General features: G+C 46.7%; 1 protein-coding gene across 1 annotated transcript in view; it reads left to right on the top strand.

The window, feature by feature from the left end:
* Positions 1-14,815, top strand: part of kdm6ba (lysine (K)-specific demethylase 6B, a) — a 93,260-nt gene that overhangs the window by 19,101 nt on the left and 59,344 nt on the right. Inside the window, exon 4 of the mRNA XM_076724796.1 lies at positions 14,630-14,696. The gene's annotated coding sequence lies outside the window, so the exon portion shown is untranslated. The remainder of the gene's footprint in view (positions 1-14,629; positions 14,697-14,815) is intronic.

The raw sequence follows: 14,815 nt of genomic DNA, 5'->3' as shown, positions 1-14,815 counted from the left end.
TCACTCGTCACGCTGGCTTACTGCGACATGTTGGAGGAGACAATAGACGTGTAGGCCGGACCAAAAGCCGTGTTTTTTTTTTTTTTTTCGATCTTCCGCACACACATAAACAACGTTAAGTTCTAGCTAAAGGAAGTGGGTGGGTTTTTGCCACTTAAAGTGTCTGAGAAATACAGTAGGAAGCAGCAGGTGTTTGTCGGCCTCTGCTCAGCACTCCTCTGTACTTTGAAAGACTTTCCGCTCGTCTCACGCTTGTGGGGTTTTCTTACATGTAGACAGCGTTTGCACTTCCAGCTGATGTTTGTCAGAGCCGGCCTTTGCTGCTTCTACCCCCTCCACCCGCCTCTCCCAATACTCCACTCTTTCCATCTCTCCATCTCTCCCTCTGTCACTGCGATATGACCTCTCGGTCAGCGACCTCATCAATAAGCGGCTCGTTTGGGGGAAGGGCCGGGTCAGGGGTGTGTGTGTGTGTGTGTGTCTGTGTATGTGTGTGCACGACCCTGATGGGGCCCCTAGCCTCATTCGATTGAGAGTGGGGGAGACTAGCAGGGCCCAGGCCCCATATTTTCCGCCATCTTAGGTTTCTGTCTATTGACTGCTGTGGCTACCAGTGATCTCGTGTGTGTGTGTGTGTGTGTGTGTGTGTGTGTGTGTGTCCAGTGGCTGTATCTCCTGTCCATTCTCCTCGCAGGTGGACAAGACAATCACTCATTCTCATCTCTCTCTCTCAGTCTATATAAATCTCCGCCTGTCTGTGTGCGTCTACTCTCCTTCCACCCCTCCCTCCCATTCAGCTTCTCCATCCTCCCTCCCTCCCTCCCTCCCCCTTCATGTTCCTGCTCTCTCATCCTTTTATTCCGTCCCTCTCTGCCTGCCTGCCTCCCTTCCTCTGGTCAGGTGAGAGGGAGGTGAGGGAGGAGGAGGAGGAGGAGGAGTATTAGCCTCACTGTCTGGAGCCAGTGGTAACCTTATATCTGGACAGAGAGAGACAGAGAGAGGAAGGGTTGGTAGTAACTTGAGCTTTAGTGATTGTGCATTCAACACAGAGGTCATTTTTGTAGACACTGGATATGAGTGAGCACACACTCACAGTCTCCTTCCTGTGCCAAAATGTATGTATACATCGAACAAACCCACACTGGGAAAGTGTATTCAATTCGCTCTATCAGTGATGTCATCCCAATGCAACGCCGCCATGGCGATTGTCCTCTGCCATCCTCCGGAAACGGAGGCTCTGAGGTTTGTGGATGATTGCCTTGTCCAGGCAGCTGGAAAATGGAGTTTAGTCAGCTCTGTGCCCTCAGGCTGCTGCTCGGCGCTGCAACACACACACACACACACACACAAATGTAAATACAGTAAATGTACTCAACACAGATGAGCTGGAGGAAGGAAATGGAGAGATTCATAATTAGGGGGAGAAACGAGCAAAGCATAAAGGATTATGTACTAGTCCATGTTTTCAAACCAAACAATAAATCTCTTCAGCGTGGTTTGAAAGGACGAGACTGTTTGGCAGTTCTCGGACGGTTTGTCACACAGTTCTGGCAATGTGCCACGTAAGCAGTCATACCAGTAAAGCGACTCGATTAATTAGAAACAGGAAAGAGAGAGTTACAGTGGCAAAACGGAGACACAAACAGAGGTTGAACGGAACGAAAGCGGAGAGGAAAGCAAACAGAAAGCATCGCGCAGCTCTGAGAAATCTCTGTAGAGAGAGACGGACTGATGTGCGGGAGCTTTCTCTGGCTTTTAATCAGCCTTAGCGAGTGATGGTGAAACAGCGTTCGTCAGCGAGCAGCTGTGGGCTGAATGCTGCAGTCGCTTTCATGCCTTCAGATGACTTTCAATTCTGATCTTTTCGCGGCCTGCGCTGCAGCTGGTGAGCTGATCCCGGCACCAGTGTTTCCTGGCTTCGATTCAGATTCAACGACTTCTGCCTTTTACTTTTCTGTTGACGTCAGACGTGACGTAGAGAAAACTCGCTTTGACCTGCTGACCACACTGCTTTGGTTCTTAGACACAGGAGGCGTTCAGAGCTGCGTTAGTTAGATCTCATTGGTTGAGTTAGAAGCTTAAATATCCATTAAGTACAAATCTGATCACAAACCAGTTTATTTAAGCCATAAACACACTTGATGTGCACACGACTGACTGCGTGAAGTGACAAACGCTCATAGTGTTCAACAGCTGTTTTGCTCCACAAGAATAACATTTATTCATTAATGTTGTTCATTTTGAAGATCTTAATTTCTTTATGGTGAAGACAAAATGTTGTTTATGTGGTGCAGCTTCAACAGAGAAGCTGTCTGCTTGACATGTGTGACGGGAGCTCCTTTGTGTGTGCGTGTGGTCGACCTTTCCCTGTAGGTCCAGCAGGTTTGTCATGTCTGCTCGTGCGATTACCTAATTGTTCTGGTTATTCCAGACAAACTGCTGTTGCAACTATTGAAGGGATTGGCCTGCTTAACGATCCACTGTAGAGCTGAGTCGACTAGTCAAGTAGTCAGTTGATCATTAAAGTAATTTATCAAACATCTGCTGGTTGTAGCTTAGTGAAGATAAGGGCTTCGTGCAGCCGTGTGCACTGTGGAGATTGTGACCGCTGATGGCTCCATGAAGCAATGTTTTGATGAGCGGGTCCCTGTTTTTTTTTATGTGTTGCATCACCCGCACATGAGCACACGGGTGATGCAAGACATGTGTTGAGCTGTTCCAGCGACAGTGGGTGACGGTGATAACACGCCAAGAAAAGTAGCAATACAACAGGAAAAGGTGGAGCCTGAAACACTGAAGGTCAACGTAACTCTTTGCTTACAAGAACCCTCCGCAGGGTATTGTTTAGATTTTTGAATTGGACTTTTCTGAACATTGCCTAACTTAGTAGCCAGTAATCACCCATAATTCAAAACTCTCAGTTGCGATATTGTGCCTTCGAGCCAAAAGCCAAGTTTATTTTAGTCCCAGTATTTACTCCTGAGTCTGTATAATCAGCTGCAGGCCACTCCAGCTCAGGTTAGACCGCAGACAGGTTTGTAGGCCCACAGCCGCACCACAGTGCCAAGGTGAACGAGTCCTCTCCAGGCTGAGGGGACCAGATGTGTCAAGTGGTTGAGCTGGGGGCACAATAGGCCCCCCGGGGGCCTGTTGAAGTGCCTTGTTGGGGGCAAGCGGACTTTGGGTCCCCCCCACCCAACCCCCAACCCCCTGTCCCTCTCAGACCGGGGCTTTTCCTGGGCAGCGTGGCGCAGTGTGTGGCCTGGCCCTGGGCCAGAGCAGCCAGCCTGCCTGCCTCTGCCAGCCTCCCTCCCCTGAGACCAGAGACAAAGCTGGGACACGGCCAGACACTCCACGCTCTCTGTTTATCTCTCCATCATTCCCCTCCTCTCTCTACACTCTTTTTCTTCTCAAACATTAGGGGTCATTGTGCCCCCTTTTTCTTTCAGATCACACCGTCCCATCTCTTTTGCCCGTATGCTTTCTGTCTTTTGCTTTAGTTCTGCTCTACGAATTCATGTTATGTTTGTCTTTCGTCTCTTGGTCTTGGTTTATTTTACCGTCTCACTCTGTCTGCACCACTCTTAATCTCCCGTCAGTGTCCAGAGTTTCTCACACATCATTTCACACACGCGCACACACACAGGTTCACAGGTATCAGCCATCCAGCTGCGCGCAGGCACACGCACGCATACACACGTACACACACTCCCCCACAGAACTTCCAACCCACTTTACATTCACCCACATTCAGTCTCTCTTCAAGCCCCCGCACACAGAGGTACTATTGCACTTTTCCCATATAAACACACATATAGCCCGACTCAACACATCCCTTTCCCACACCCCCTCCCTCTCGCTGGTGGTGTGTGAGTAAGTGTGTGTGTGTGTGTGTGTGTGTGTTACAGTGTGTCTGTCATCCTGTCGCTGTGTGTGGGCTCCACATCAAACCAGCTGCCTAACCAATAAAGGCTAGTGTTAGCCACCAGTCTCAGACCGGCTAGCATGCATCACTCACTGAGGGTGTGTGTTTGTGTGTGTGTTTGCGTGCGTGCATGTGTGCTCCATCCTCCACAACCACCCACAGTGCTGCTGCTAACAACCCTGGTTGACTCTGTTACTTTATTGGGAGATGACTGCTGCTCTCTCACGGCACTCATTTTCAACTTTCATTTATTTCCTCTCTCTGATTTGCGCTCGTTGACTTTCCCTCTTTCTTCAGCGCTGAACTTCTTTTCATCTTCCATTCGATGACTTTTTTTTTTATTTTCATTATCCTGTCTTTTTGCGTTTTCCTCTCTTCCATAACTTTCTAATTACCACTCTGTCTGTCACTCTGCCGGTCTCAAAATGACTCTGAACCACAAACTTCACACCTCACATGAAAGAGCAACACGCACACACACACACACAAGCCTGGGTGCAACAGGGATTGCACATACCCACAGTTAGCTCACACGGCATGCTACCCTATTTCCTGTCTACTTTTCAAGAATCTCAAGCATTTGATTTTTTTTTTCCCATTGCAATGCCTGCTCAGTCTGCTCTCTGGACTCACATTGCTCTCTGTTTCTCATTGACCTTCTCTGCTCAGGCTACGTCAGGCTAGCGTAACTTTCTGAAACAGACAGTCCAACAAGCATGTCCACTTCATGCTGCAGTTATCAAGGTGCTGCAAGAGAAGAAAGCAAGCAGGATTCAGTTTTTTCCACTTTTCCATCACTTTTTGTCTGCATCACCAAGAGCAAAATGTCTTTATGGAGAATCTGTGCAAATATATGTGCTGTTAGCCGCATTTGATGGCAGGCTGTGCATCGGGATGCCTTCGACTGTGGCAGTTCTCAGCAGCTATTAACATTTTGGCCTTCAGGCCTGATCGGACGACATTTCATATTAACTACTTCATGTGAGCCGTATCCCAACATTTACTGTTACTCTGGTGGTTCAACTCTAGCTTTTATTCAGTGGAGGCTCTGCTCACTGAAACACTGCGTCCATATGTTCTTGAGCAAGGCATTCAACCCCCAGTTCCTCTAGTATAGCTGTCAGATGCTTGAAATATATATGCATGCTCAGTCAACTTTCCTCAAATAGGTGGATATGAAAACATCAAAACTTAAAGTGGAAACAGATGATGAGTTCCTCTGAAGATGCAGGAGACTTGGAATCATTCAGTGAAGTCTGTCCTACATCGTGACCTGAGTGGATGTGTGAGTAATACTTTGGCACCCGTCTTCATAAAGATGCATACGATCACACACACTCCTACGGTCACAAAACACAAATGAGAGCATCGCGACCGTTGCTTGGCCTGCATTCCTCAGCGTGAACTGGTGTGGCCTTACCCCACCACTCGTCACCCTCACCTCTCATCCCCACTGACCCCTTCTAACCCTCACACCACAACTCCCAATTAACCCTGAAACAAGCTTCAACAGCGTTTTTCAAAGGACGGTTTCAGTGCAACTTAGCTCCTGTTTTCATAGTATTCATTTAGCGCTGCCAGCCAGGTTGTTTTACCACATTAACAACAGAGGCAAGTTTCTGACCTGGGGTCCTAATCATAGCTCACATCTTTTTGTTACATGTTCCAAAGTGTGTTTCCCTGTAGACGTTGCATAGGGAGCACCAGCCATGCTTAACTCAGTCTATAACATGACACTGGGCAGTTCCTTCCATTGCTACTGTGCAAGATACATGTTACAATATGCCTGCTTATCAGCACCTAGCACATAAACACTGTAGACCTGCAGCTTCACGGCGTGCTTGTGTAAAATGACGTTGCAGTTAAAGTGAATTGATCTGTACGGTCCTGCATTAAAGGCCTCACTTGGATTCGGTTCAGGCTAATGTAGCGCGTCACCTTACGTGATTCTGACGTTGTCTCTCTTTCAGCCCTCACTGATGGGGAACACTTTCTGTGTGTGTGTGTGTGTGTGTGTGTGTGTATATGTGCGTGCACGCATGCGTTTTACTAGAGAGAGAAGTGTGTGTGCACAGGGGAGGTAATCTTTTTAATTCTATGCAGTGTTTGAAGTTTTCCTTTGGTCGGCTCCAAACTTTAACATCAAACGCTCAGGTCACCCGCCCTCCCTTCATCTCTGCGTCTTCCTCCTCCCATCACCCCCCTCCTCTCGCTCGCTGTGATCTGGTGAGACTAACACAGGAGTGTCCCGCAGATAAAGTGGGGGCAAGTAAGATTAGACATACTGACGCCCCTACACACACGCGCACGCACGCACGCACGCACATCAGAGACAAGAGAGGGCACAGCCTGTTTGTGCAGTGAGTTCAGACAATGACTTTGTGGAGCTGCATGCATCCAAAACTGTGTGTGTGTGTGTGTGTGTGTGTGTGTGTTTGTGTGTGTGTGTGTATGAGAGCAGCTGGTACGGCCAGTTGTTTCATCATCACTCTGTAACCATGTTTGACACGCAGGGCTATTTTTACCCCACAGTCAGACCCGCAACCCACTAGATGACTCACAAGTCACTACGAGCCAAACACACACACACACACACACAACCTGAGGATTTCCACTGAGATGCACGTGGTGGTGAAAAAGTCTCACACCCTCGTCCACTGCCCAAGTAACAATTAAGTTTGCCTCTGTTGCTATGGCGTCGGGTTGTCTTTTTGTGTTTGTGTGTGTGTGTGTGTGTGTGTGTGTGTGCGTGTGTGTGCGCGTCATGTGCCTCTCAGGGAGGAGCTGAACAGCTGCATGTGGTTTGTGTTTGTGTATCTGACAGTGCTGGCCCCTCTCTCTCTCCTGTCTGGACTCATGGTGAGCCCTCCTCCTCATTCGCCAGCTATCAAAGCACTGACCAAATGACGGACACACACACACACACACACACACACACACACACACACACAATGCCACATTCACTACACATACTACTTCTTTTGTGTCTTGGTTTAAGCAGAGCCAGATGCGAAGTAGCACATGCACATGCTTGTGTTCCCCAAACTGGTGTGTGTGTGTGTGTTTCTCCCTTTGTCTTCTTGCATTTTCTATGTGTGTCTGTTCCTTCATGTGTTTGGAGGTTTTCTTTGTTCCTGGGTGTTTCTGTAACTATAAGCACGTTTCTGTACTTGCGGAGTGCAGTATGTTACCGTATAATATGTGATCATAAGTGAAGTTTTGTGTGTGTGTGTGTGTGTGTGTGTGTGTGTGCCCGCCCCCCATGTGTCTCCTGGTTACAAGGCTCGTTGTATTATCTAAACCTCCAGTCTTTTCTGTTTTGGTGTGCTGACTCAGCTGATCTGGAGCATTTAATTGGGTGTGTGTTGCAGATCCGGCAGCGTTTAATAGGGTCTGTGTGCTTTCTGGGCTCAGACTCACGACCCAGTCAGCCAACAAGTCTCTGAACACAGTGTGCGTGTGTGTGTGGCTGGTGTGTGTACTGTGATACCATTTTAACACGAGTCATTACAGTATATGTTGGCAGAAGTGTCTTAGAAAAGTATTTACTATGTGGAAGTTCTATAGGTGGACTGAAAGGCAGTGTGTGTGTCTGTGTGTGTGTGTGAGTGCACACATGTGTGCAATAATGTATTGACCTTGTCTCTCATTGCCAGTTCCCAGAAGGTTGATGAATAAATAAAGGCGTGACGCCTCCCCAGCGAGCCTGTGTCTGCTGCTAGCAAGACAGTATGACACCACATACACACACACACACACACACGCACACATGCACACAATGCTATTGCCCACTCTGTTTGCAGGGCTATATTTGCACAGTGGAATAATGTTGGTTCCATGTGATACTCTGACCCAGAATTCTGCCTTTTCTGTGCTTCTGCATTCATATGTATTTCGAGATAGGTGTGTGTGTGTGAGTGTGTGGCAAACTAGGCAACCGCCCAAGTCCCTGGACTATCCTGGTCGGCCCTTTGCTTGGAGCTTGTTTTGTCTTTCTTCCCCTCCTTGGTTGTGTTTCCAGACTGCTTCCAAAGCTGCTGGTGTAGATTTTAGCTGACAGTTTAACACTGTGCACTCTCCACATCGCTTGTAGAGAAACAGACCTGAACAGATTGTATATATTTTGTTTTTCATTGACAGTTTTCAGTGAGGTAGGAAACAAAAACGTGCCCAAGCAACGACCTGAAAAGTGAAAGCAATGTGGAAGTGCCAAAAACTACAGTTCTGCAAATGGCCACTTGAGGTTCTCCATAGACTCCCATATTAAAATGCCCAACTTTACAGAGAAATCAACATGTGTACAGCCAGGCACAGAACATGGTTTTGCTGGTGAATTTGTGGGTGATGTCACAGTCCATGCTCTATACAGTCTGTGTTCGTGCCCAGTAGTTAAACTTCTGAAATAAGAACATTTGCATGTTAATAAATTCTAGATTAATGAGTGAGAGAAGTAGGTGAACCCACTCTGTGTGCATCCATATACATGCAAGAATCCCCAACACCCACTGTCATGCCTGTCACGCTGACACAGACTCTCTCCTACACAGTGTGTGTGTGTGTGTGTGTCTCTCTCTCTCTGTCACACACACACACACACACACACACACACACACACACACACTCTTACACACAGAAGTATGGTGGGAGTGGTCAGTAAGATGAAGTGCCAAACCACTGCTGAGGTCATGAGGGTTAGAGCTCTGTGGGTCAGAGGTCAAACCAGACAGTCAGGCCTCTGCACGTGCCCAAAGAAAAGCAGGTGTCCTAGCAACCAGGGCAAGTGGAGGGAGGTGAAATGTACAAATGCACGCTGGAAGAAATAAGTGGAAGCAGTTAGAGACACACACATTCTCTCTCTCACACACGTGCACACGTTCAGAACCATTCTGCAGCACACGCTCCAGCATATTGAACACAGTTGTGGGATTTTCCTTCTCGGTGTGATTTAGTGCTTTTGCGTCATTCGGTCGTCGCCACCCACTGAATTTCACTGCATTCCGTCCTCTAATTAGTACAACAAAAAGCATCATTCACGGCGCAGCATCCACTCTGTATTCATACAGTCACGTGACGTGCCAGGATACACTGAGTGACAGAGCTGACGACATGGCACATCTGGCTGCAGCTTTCCCAAAAAACAAACACATCTTTTTGAAATGTAATGCTTGTGTCTGTTCAGAGCAGGCTTTTTGCAGTACATTTCCTGTCACACTGTGTAAAGTCACACGCTTGCTCCTGTCCTGGAGCATCTCCTTGTGTACCTGTAATTTGTCTAATGGTAAGTCCAGTCTAAGTCCAGTCATCGGCTGGTCATGTTTTGTTTGTTTGTGTTTGTCTGCATTATTTCAGGACCTGGGCCACGAGTTGAGACTCTACCACCGCTCTCATTAAGACCACTATAACTCATAATAATGGCTGTCATGAACCCGAGTGAGCAGCAGACTTATTAGGACGCATAAATCACACAGTTGTAGGTTGCTCTTGTCTCTTGTGTATTTATTACTCCTGTTCATATCCCATAATTAAATTCCGTCCATCCCAACAGTGACATTTACGTTTTTAGTAACGCTACATCCAGTTTTGGCATGTATGTAGCGCTTTGCTGTCATGTGGATTACATAAAAATGAAGAGTTTTACAATGGCTTTCTTCCCAAGGTGTCTTGTAATTACTCCTGACAGTTATAAGAAGTGCTGAAGTTGTTTATGTTTTTCAGCTGCACCTGAGTTTTTATACAGCTCTGCTTTAAGCGGGCATTTTCTTCGCCGCTGTATTTTTCTTTGGGGAACTTACACATGGTCTTCATAAGGCTGTGTTTTTTCTAATTTAAAGAGAAAGTTACCACATGCAGTACGTAGCAAGTGGACAACTTTGATGTGGGCTCACAGGTTTAAGGTCGCTCTGATTTAAGTAAGCAATAAATTCCTTCATGCCCTGTCTGTGTCCCTCTCAGACACACACACACACACACACACACACACATAATGACTTGTCCCTTTTGAGGTCAGGGTTGCAGACATCAAAGCGAAGCAGACAGCCGAGCTGGTAACCAATTTCAGACATGAGCTTCTCTCCTTAAATGTGCTGGCGATTTTATGCAGCCACGTCATGTTTGAGTCATTTTTTTTATGCAAAAGTCACGCAGGCAATCCTACCCGGACCTGATAGCATTTCACAGGGCTCGAAAAGGCTCCAGCACAAACAAGGTTTTATACACACATCAGAGAGAGAGAGAGAGATCGCATGCACATCATGTTCCACCAAGACATCACTTTGATGACTTAATCATCAATTCTTACGCACAGGGAAATGAATTTACTGAAATAAACAATGAAATAGCACAAATGAGCCAGAGTTGTAGTGTTGTGGAGGAGATGTTCTCTTGCAGTGTGAGCAGGGAGAGGCTTTGGAAATGTGATGTTTGGTAGCATTGCACCGTCAAGATCTGATATTTCAGTATTTAACCCGCTAAAATCACACACGCAGTGTTTTTAGTGTTTGTGTTTAGCTATTTTCACTGGAGATTTGAATTATTCCTTTCACTCACTCACTGTGGTCTGTCATGTGTGTTGCTCACTCTCCTTCTCATACAGTCAATATTCACACTGGGCATTGTGTGGAATATTGGGAATATAATAGTCACACCTCCTCAATCCTGTTTCCTACACAGCCTCCATACCCAGACAAACAGACCTGTACAGTGTACACACTGAGGCAGTACATATGGCAAGTGTGAGAGCTACACATTGTCCAACACAGTAATTATAAATGAGGACTTCAGGAGGAAAAAGGTGCAGAGTGAAGTCAGAGAGGAAAGCAAATCCGAGTTAGGAGATCATTACGACAGGCGACGAAAGAGACAGAGCCGATTGGAGAAGACACAGAGAGAAGAGGTGACAGAGAGATGAGAGCATATGGATGGGGGAGGGAGGGAGGAGGAAGCGAGAGAACTAATTAAAGAAAGTAGACTTTTAGTTGGGTGTTGATTCCACGAGGAGTAATGGTCCCAGGTGTGTGAGATGAGGGGAAACAGAGGAGATGAGGGAAGGGGAAGGAAACTAGGTCCCCACACACCATATGTTCTCCATCTTCCCCTCTTTCTTCTCACTCGCTTTTATTCCCTTTCATTTCAGGCTTTGCACTGGCTCAGTGAGAAAAGCTTACGGTGGATTGCTTTTCTTCTCGTTGCACAGCTTCCTCGCGGTTCTGTCAGCTATCGCTGCGTACCGCAGGTTAAGTGAGGTGACAGCGGGATCGCGTGTGAGGTGGCGTGGAGACGGAGTGATTGTGCAGCTGTTTGCACATGCTTTTGTGTACATTTCAGAAAGGCTCGATAGCTTCCTTTCACGATCTGACGGCTGTTTATTGGGGATTTCTGTTTGCTGTTCTCACTGTAGATTTCACTATTTGTTTGACACATTCCGTTTTTGTAATGTTTAACTTCTCCTTTGTTTACATCACTCATTGTTTGAAGGTGAATTTCTCTGCGTGCTTTGTGTAAAGCGGCAGCGTTGCCAAAGCGCAGTAGGTTCGGTCGGCGTAAGTTTTGCTGAAGAGCCACTTTGCAGACTGCGCTTTGTCTGACAGACTTGTGAGTACAGTACAAGTCCACGTATACTCGTGTTTCACTCCTTGACCGCAGGAACAGACCGCGAGTTTAAAATGACATGTCATCTAAATATAGCAGCTAAACTCATGCGCCCTCCCCTCAATGCAGCCTCACTCCGGATAATCACCCTCCTCATCATGGATCTCTCCACCCCGTCATGAAATGCAAGCTGCTCCCACTGTACATTCCACCCAGAGGAATGAGCCAACTCCCCTGTAAATTAGAGAGCGGGGGGCTAGTCATTGTTTTCTGCCAAACAAAGGCAGTTAGCAAACAGGAGTGGAGCAGCCTCCAACTAGTGGTTAGTCGGGTTTACCGGCCGGGGGCCTGGAGGGAAGCTGCTGCCGCTGCTGCTGCTGCTGTGTCACCAGGTCGGAGTGCCTCAAGGCTCAGTCCCCGGGCCCATCTTTGGTCTCTTTTTTTTCCCCTCTCTGTTGTGACTATGTGTTTATGTCTGTATGTGTGCCCATGTGTGGACCCTCAGGCTGTTGTCAGGCAGATCACGGAGCTGTTGTGAGTTAGCCCGGCTGTCTGTGTCTACCTACATGCCTCTGTTCCTCAAAGAAGGACAAAGAAAGGAGGAGAAGGAAAGGAGGGAGACTGGGGATGGGAGTAGGGGGGTTACAACAGAGGCATGGAGCGAGCGCATTCCTTGACATGCACAAAACATGTCCGCAGGGAACTGCAAGCCCAGCAAGATTCACAGACATCCAAGTTCTTATAACAAGACTCCCCTCTTCTCCCCCTCCCCATCTTTGTCCTCCACCTTCCCCTCCTCCCCCTCTCCTTGGCCCTGGAGTGGTTTAAGCGAAGGGATAATCTGTGGAGGAATTCCAAAAGGCAGGAATCCAGGGATTATCCAAAGAGGAAAATGGTAGATGATGGAATATTTAAGGGTTTACCTGAAATGATTGCTTGGGTTTCAGGCTTTGGGGTTTGAATTTGTGACAGCGTGACCAATTTCAGTTCATAAATAAGGTGATGAAAATTAAACCAAACAATACAGCATCAGCCTAAACAGGATGTGCTGGCTGCTGGCGTGAGATGTTGACAGTATGTGGTGCAGGGATGTTCCTCATGACAAATTCCTCTGACGTTTAAATGGAAGTTAAAACTTGGACGACTCAGGAAACTCAGGAAGCAGTCAAACTTGAGCATAATTTAATCTATAAGGGGCTCTATAACGTTTTAGGCGCAACAGTTAACCGTTGTTGTTAAAATTAGTAACAATGCCCATTTTTTAGAAAGCAACGTTTGACTTGGAAGACAAATGATGTCAATATGTAATTAGATGTGTACCTTGTTAAAGTAATAAGTTAAACCATAAGTCATATTTCTGGTGCCCACTAATAGTAGCAACATTTAAGAAGTGTTAAAGATGTTTATTCTCACTGTTCTTACAGTTGGAAGTTAAGTAACACGATAGTCGTGTTCACTCGTCAGAATGAAGTTACATCAGCATCAGTCAGTATTAGGAATCTGGTGTTCTGTTTCACCAGGAAGAAGTGATCATCTAATTGTCAGCCAATCAGACATCATGTTATGACCATCAGAGCCAGTCTCATCTCATCTGGGCCAGTCCAAGATGATGGAGGATTATGGTCTATTTACTGGTATCAAGTTACAGCTGGCTGATGAGTTGATGGGACATTGCGATGAGGCATTTTTCACATATCTGACAGTGATCAACAGTAGACAGAATGAGGAAATAATCAGCAAATGAATCAAAGCCCAAATCAAACTAAGACTAAAAAAGCACTAAGTCTAGATATTCTAGTTAAAATCATGGATTCGAACCTTCTGTATCATTTATTTATTTATTGCTTCTGCGAGTCTGTTGTATCCGTCTGCTCCGGCGATATTCCCTCAATCTCTGTGGACTTTCCTCGACCCCGACGCATGTAGCACAAAAAACCTGGTGCTGTTCTGGATGTGACTACAATAAATATAGGCTGGCAGCAGCACGGGGTTTAAAATGCTCTTACACTATCTGTGTTATTGTAAACACGCTGCATCTTTGGGGCTTAGCTCCTCCTGTCCTACTTAACTGGTCGATAAACAGGCTTTAGCTTTAATTACGGTGATGTCTAATATTGCGCCTTCTTACATCATGCTGGTATCTTGTTTATGTGTTTTGTCTGGCCGTGTGTTATTTGTGCATGTCCGTCACAATTTCTCCACGCTTGCATGTGTGCCAGTGTGTGTGTGTGTGTGTGTGTGTGTGTGTGTGTGTGTGTGTTTTGGATGTCTCAGGATGTAATGATGGTGGGTGTATGTCTTGTCTGGTGGCTGTTATCATTACCGCTCTGTGTGGTTGGTCAGTACATTGGGTTCTGTTCGCCTCAGTATCTGTGAGGGTTTTCATGCGTACAGGGAGAATTACATCAGACGTGTATTTTTAACAGGCTCGCCTAATTTCTGATATGTTGGTGAGGAAGGAAGGAACTTTAAAACATGACCTGGTCCCTGAACATTTCTGCCTCAGTCACCTCTGATTTTCATCTGGTTGTTTAACAGTGAAGACAACAACTCCCATGATCCCACGCTCCTCAACAATGTTTTGTTTTCATTGTTTTGATTGAGAGAACCCGAGCAGCAGAAATTACACACTGTGCGTCTGAATGACGACGCTTGAGCCGTTTCGCTCACAGTGATTTTTGAGGCAGAGAAGTCCATCGAAGTAAACACAGCAGCGTCCTGTGATACGCTCCATACTCGGGATGTCACCTTTTAGTTAGTTTTGCTATTCTCTGTGATTACCCAATTAACGGTTGTCTGCACAGTGAGGTCCAGAAAGAAACAGTTTTCTGAGTGTGGTGTGGAGAAAATTGATTGGCCGACACAGAGTCCCAACTTTGATCCCATCCAATAACTTTTCAGTGAACTGGAACACTGACTGCGAGCCAGGCCGAACATCAGTGCTGGACCTCACTAATGCTTTTGTGGTCGAATGGGAGCAAAGCCTTCCCAGAAGTGCTCCAATAGATGTGCCTGTTTTTTTTAGCACTACTACAGTATATGTTTGCCAGTGCCACCGATACATGTTGTGTGTGTATGTGTGTAAGCTCTCATGTTTGTGGTGTGCTTGCTTTTCAGGTACAGCCAATATCTGGCCCACCCAGTTACAGTCAGTACACACCCAGAGAGTGCTCAGCAGTGGCAGGTAGGAGGAACAAGCCTGTGTGTGTGTGCGCGCGTGTGTGTGTGTGTGTTTCTACCCTAATAGATTATCGATGCACTGCTGGCTTGGTTGGCTACAGCAGACAGTGGAAATGGGCCTGG

This window comes from Chaetodon auriga, chromosome 24, assembly GCF_051107435.1.
Source record: "Chaetodon auriga isolate fChaAug3 chromosome 24, fChaAug3.hap1, whole genome shotgun sequence".
Taxonomy (NCBI): domain Eukaryota; kingdom Metazoa; phylum Chordata; class Actinopteri; order Chaetodontiformes; family Chaetodontidae; genus Chaetodon; species Chaetodon auriga.
The sequence above is the reverse complement of the archived record's forward strand: the minus strand, read 5'-3'. Positions and strand labels throughout refer to the sequence as shown.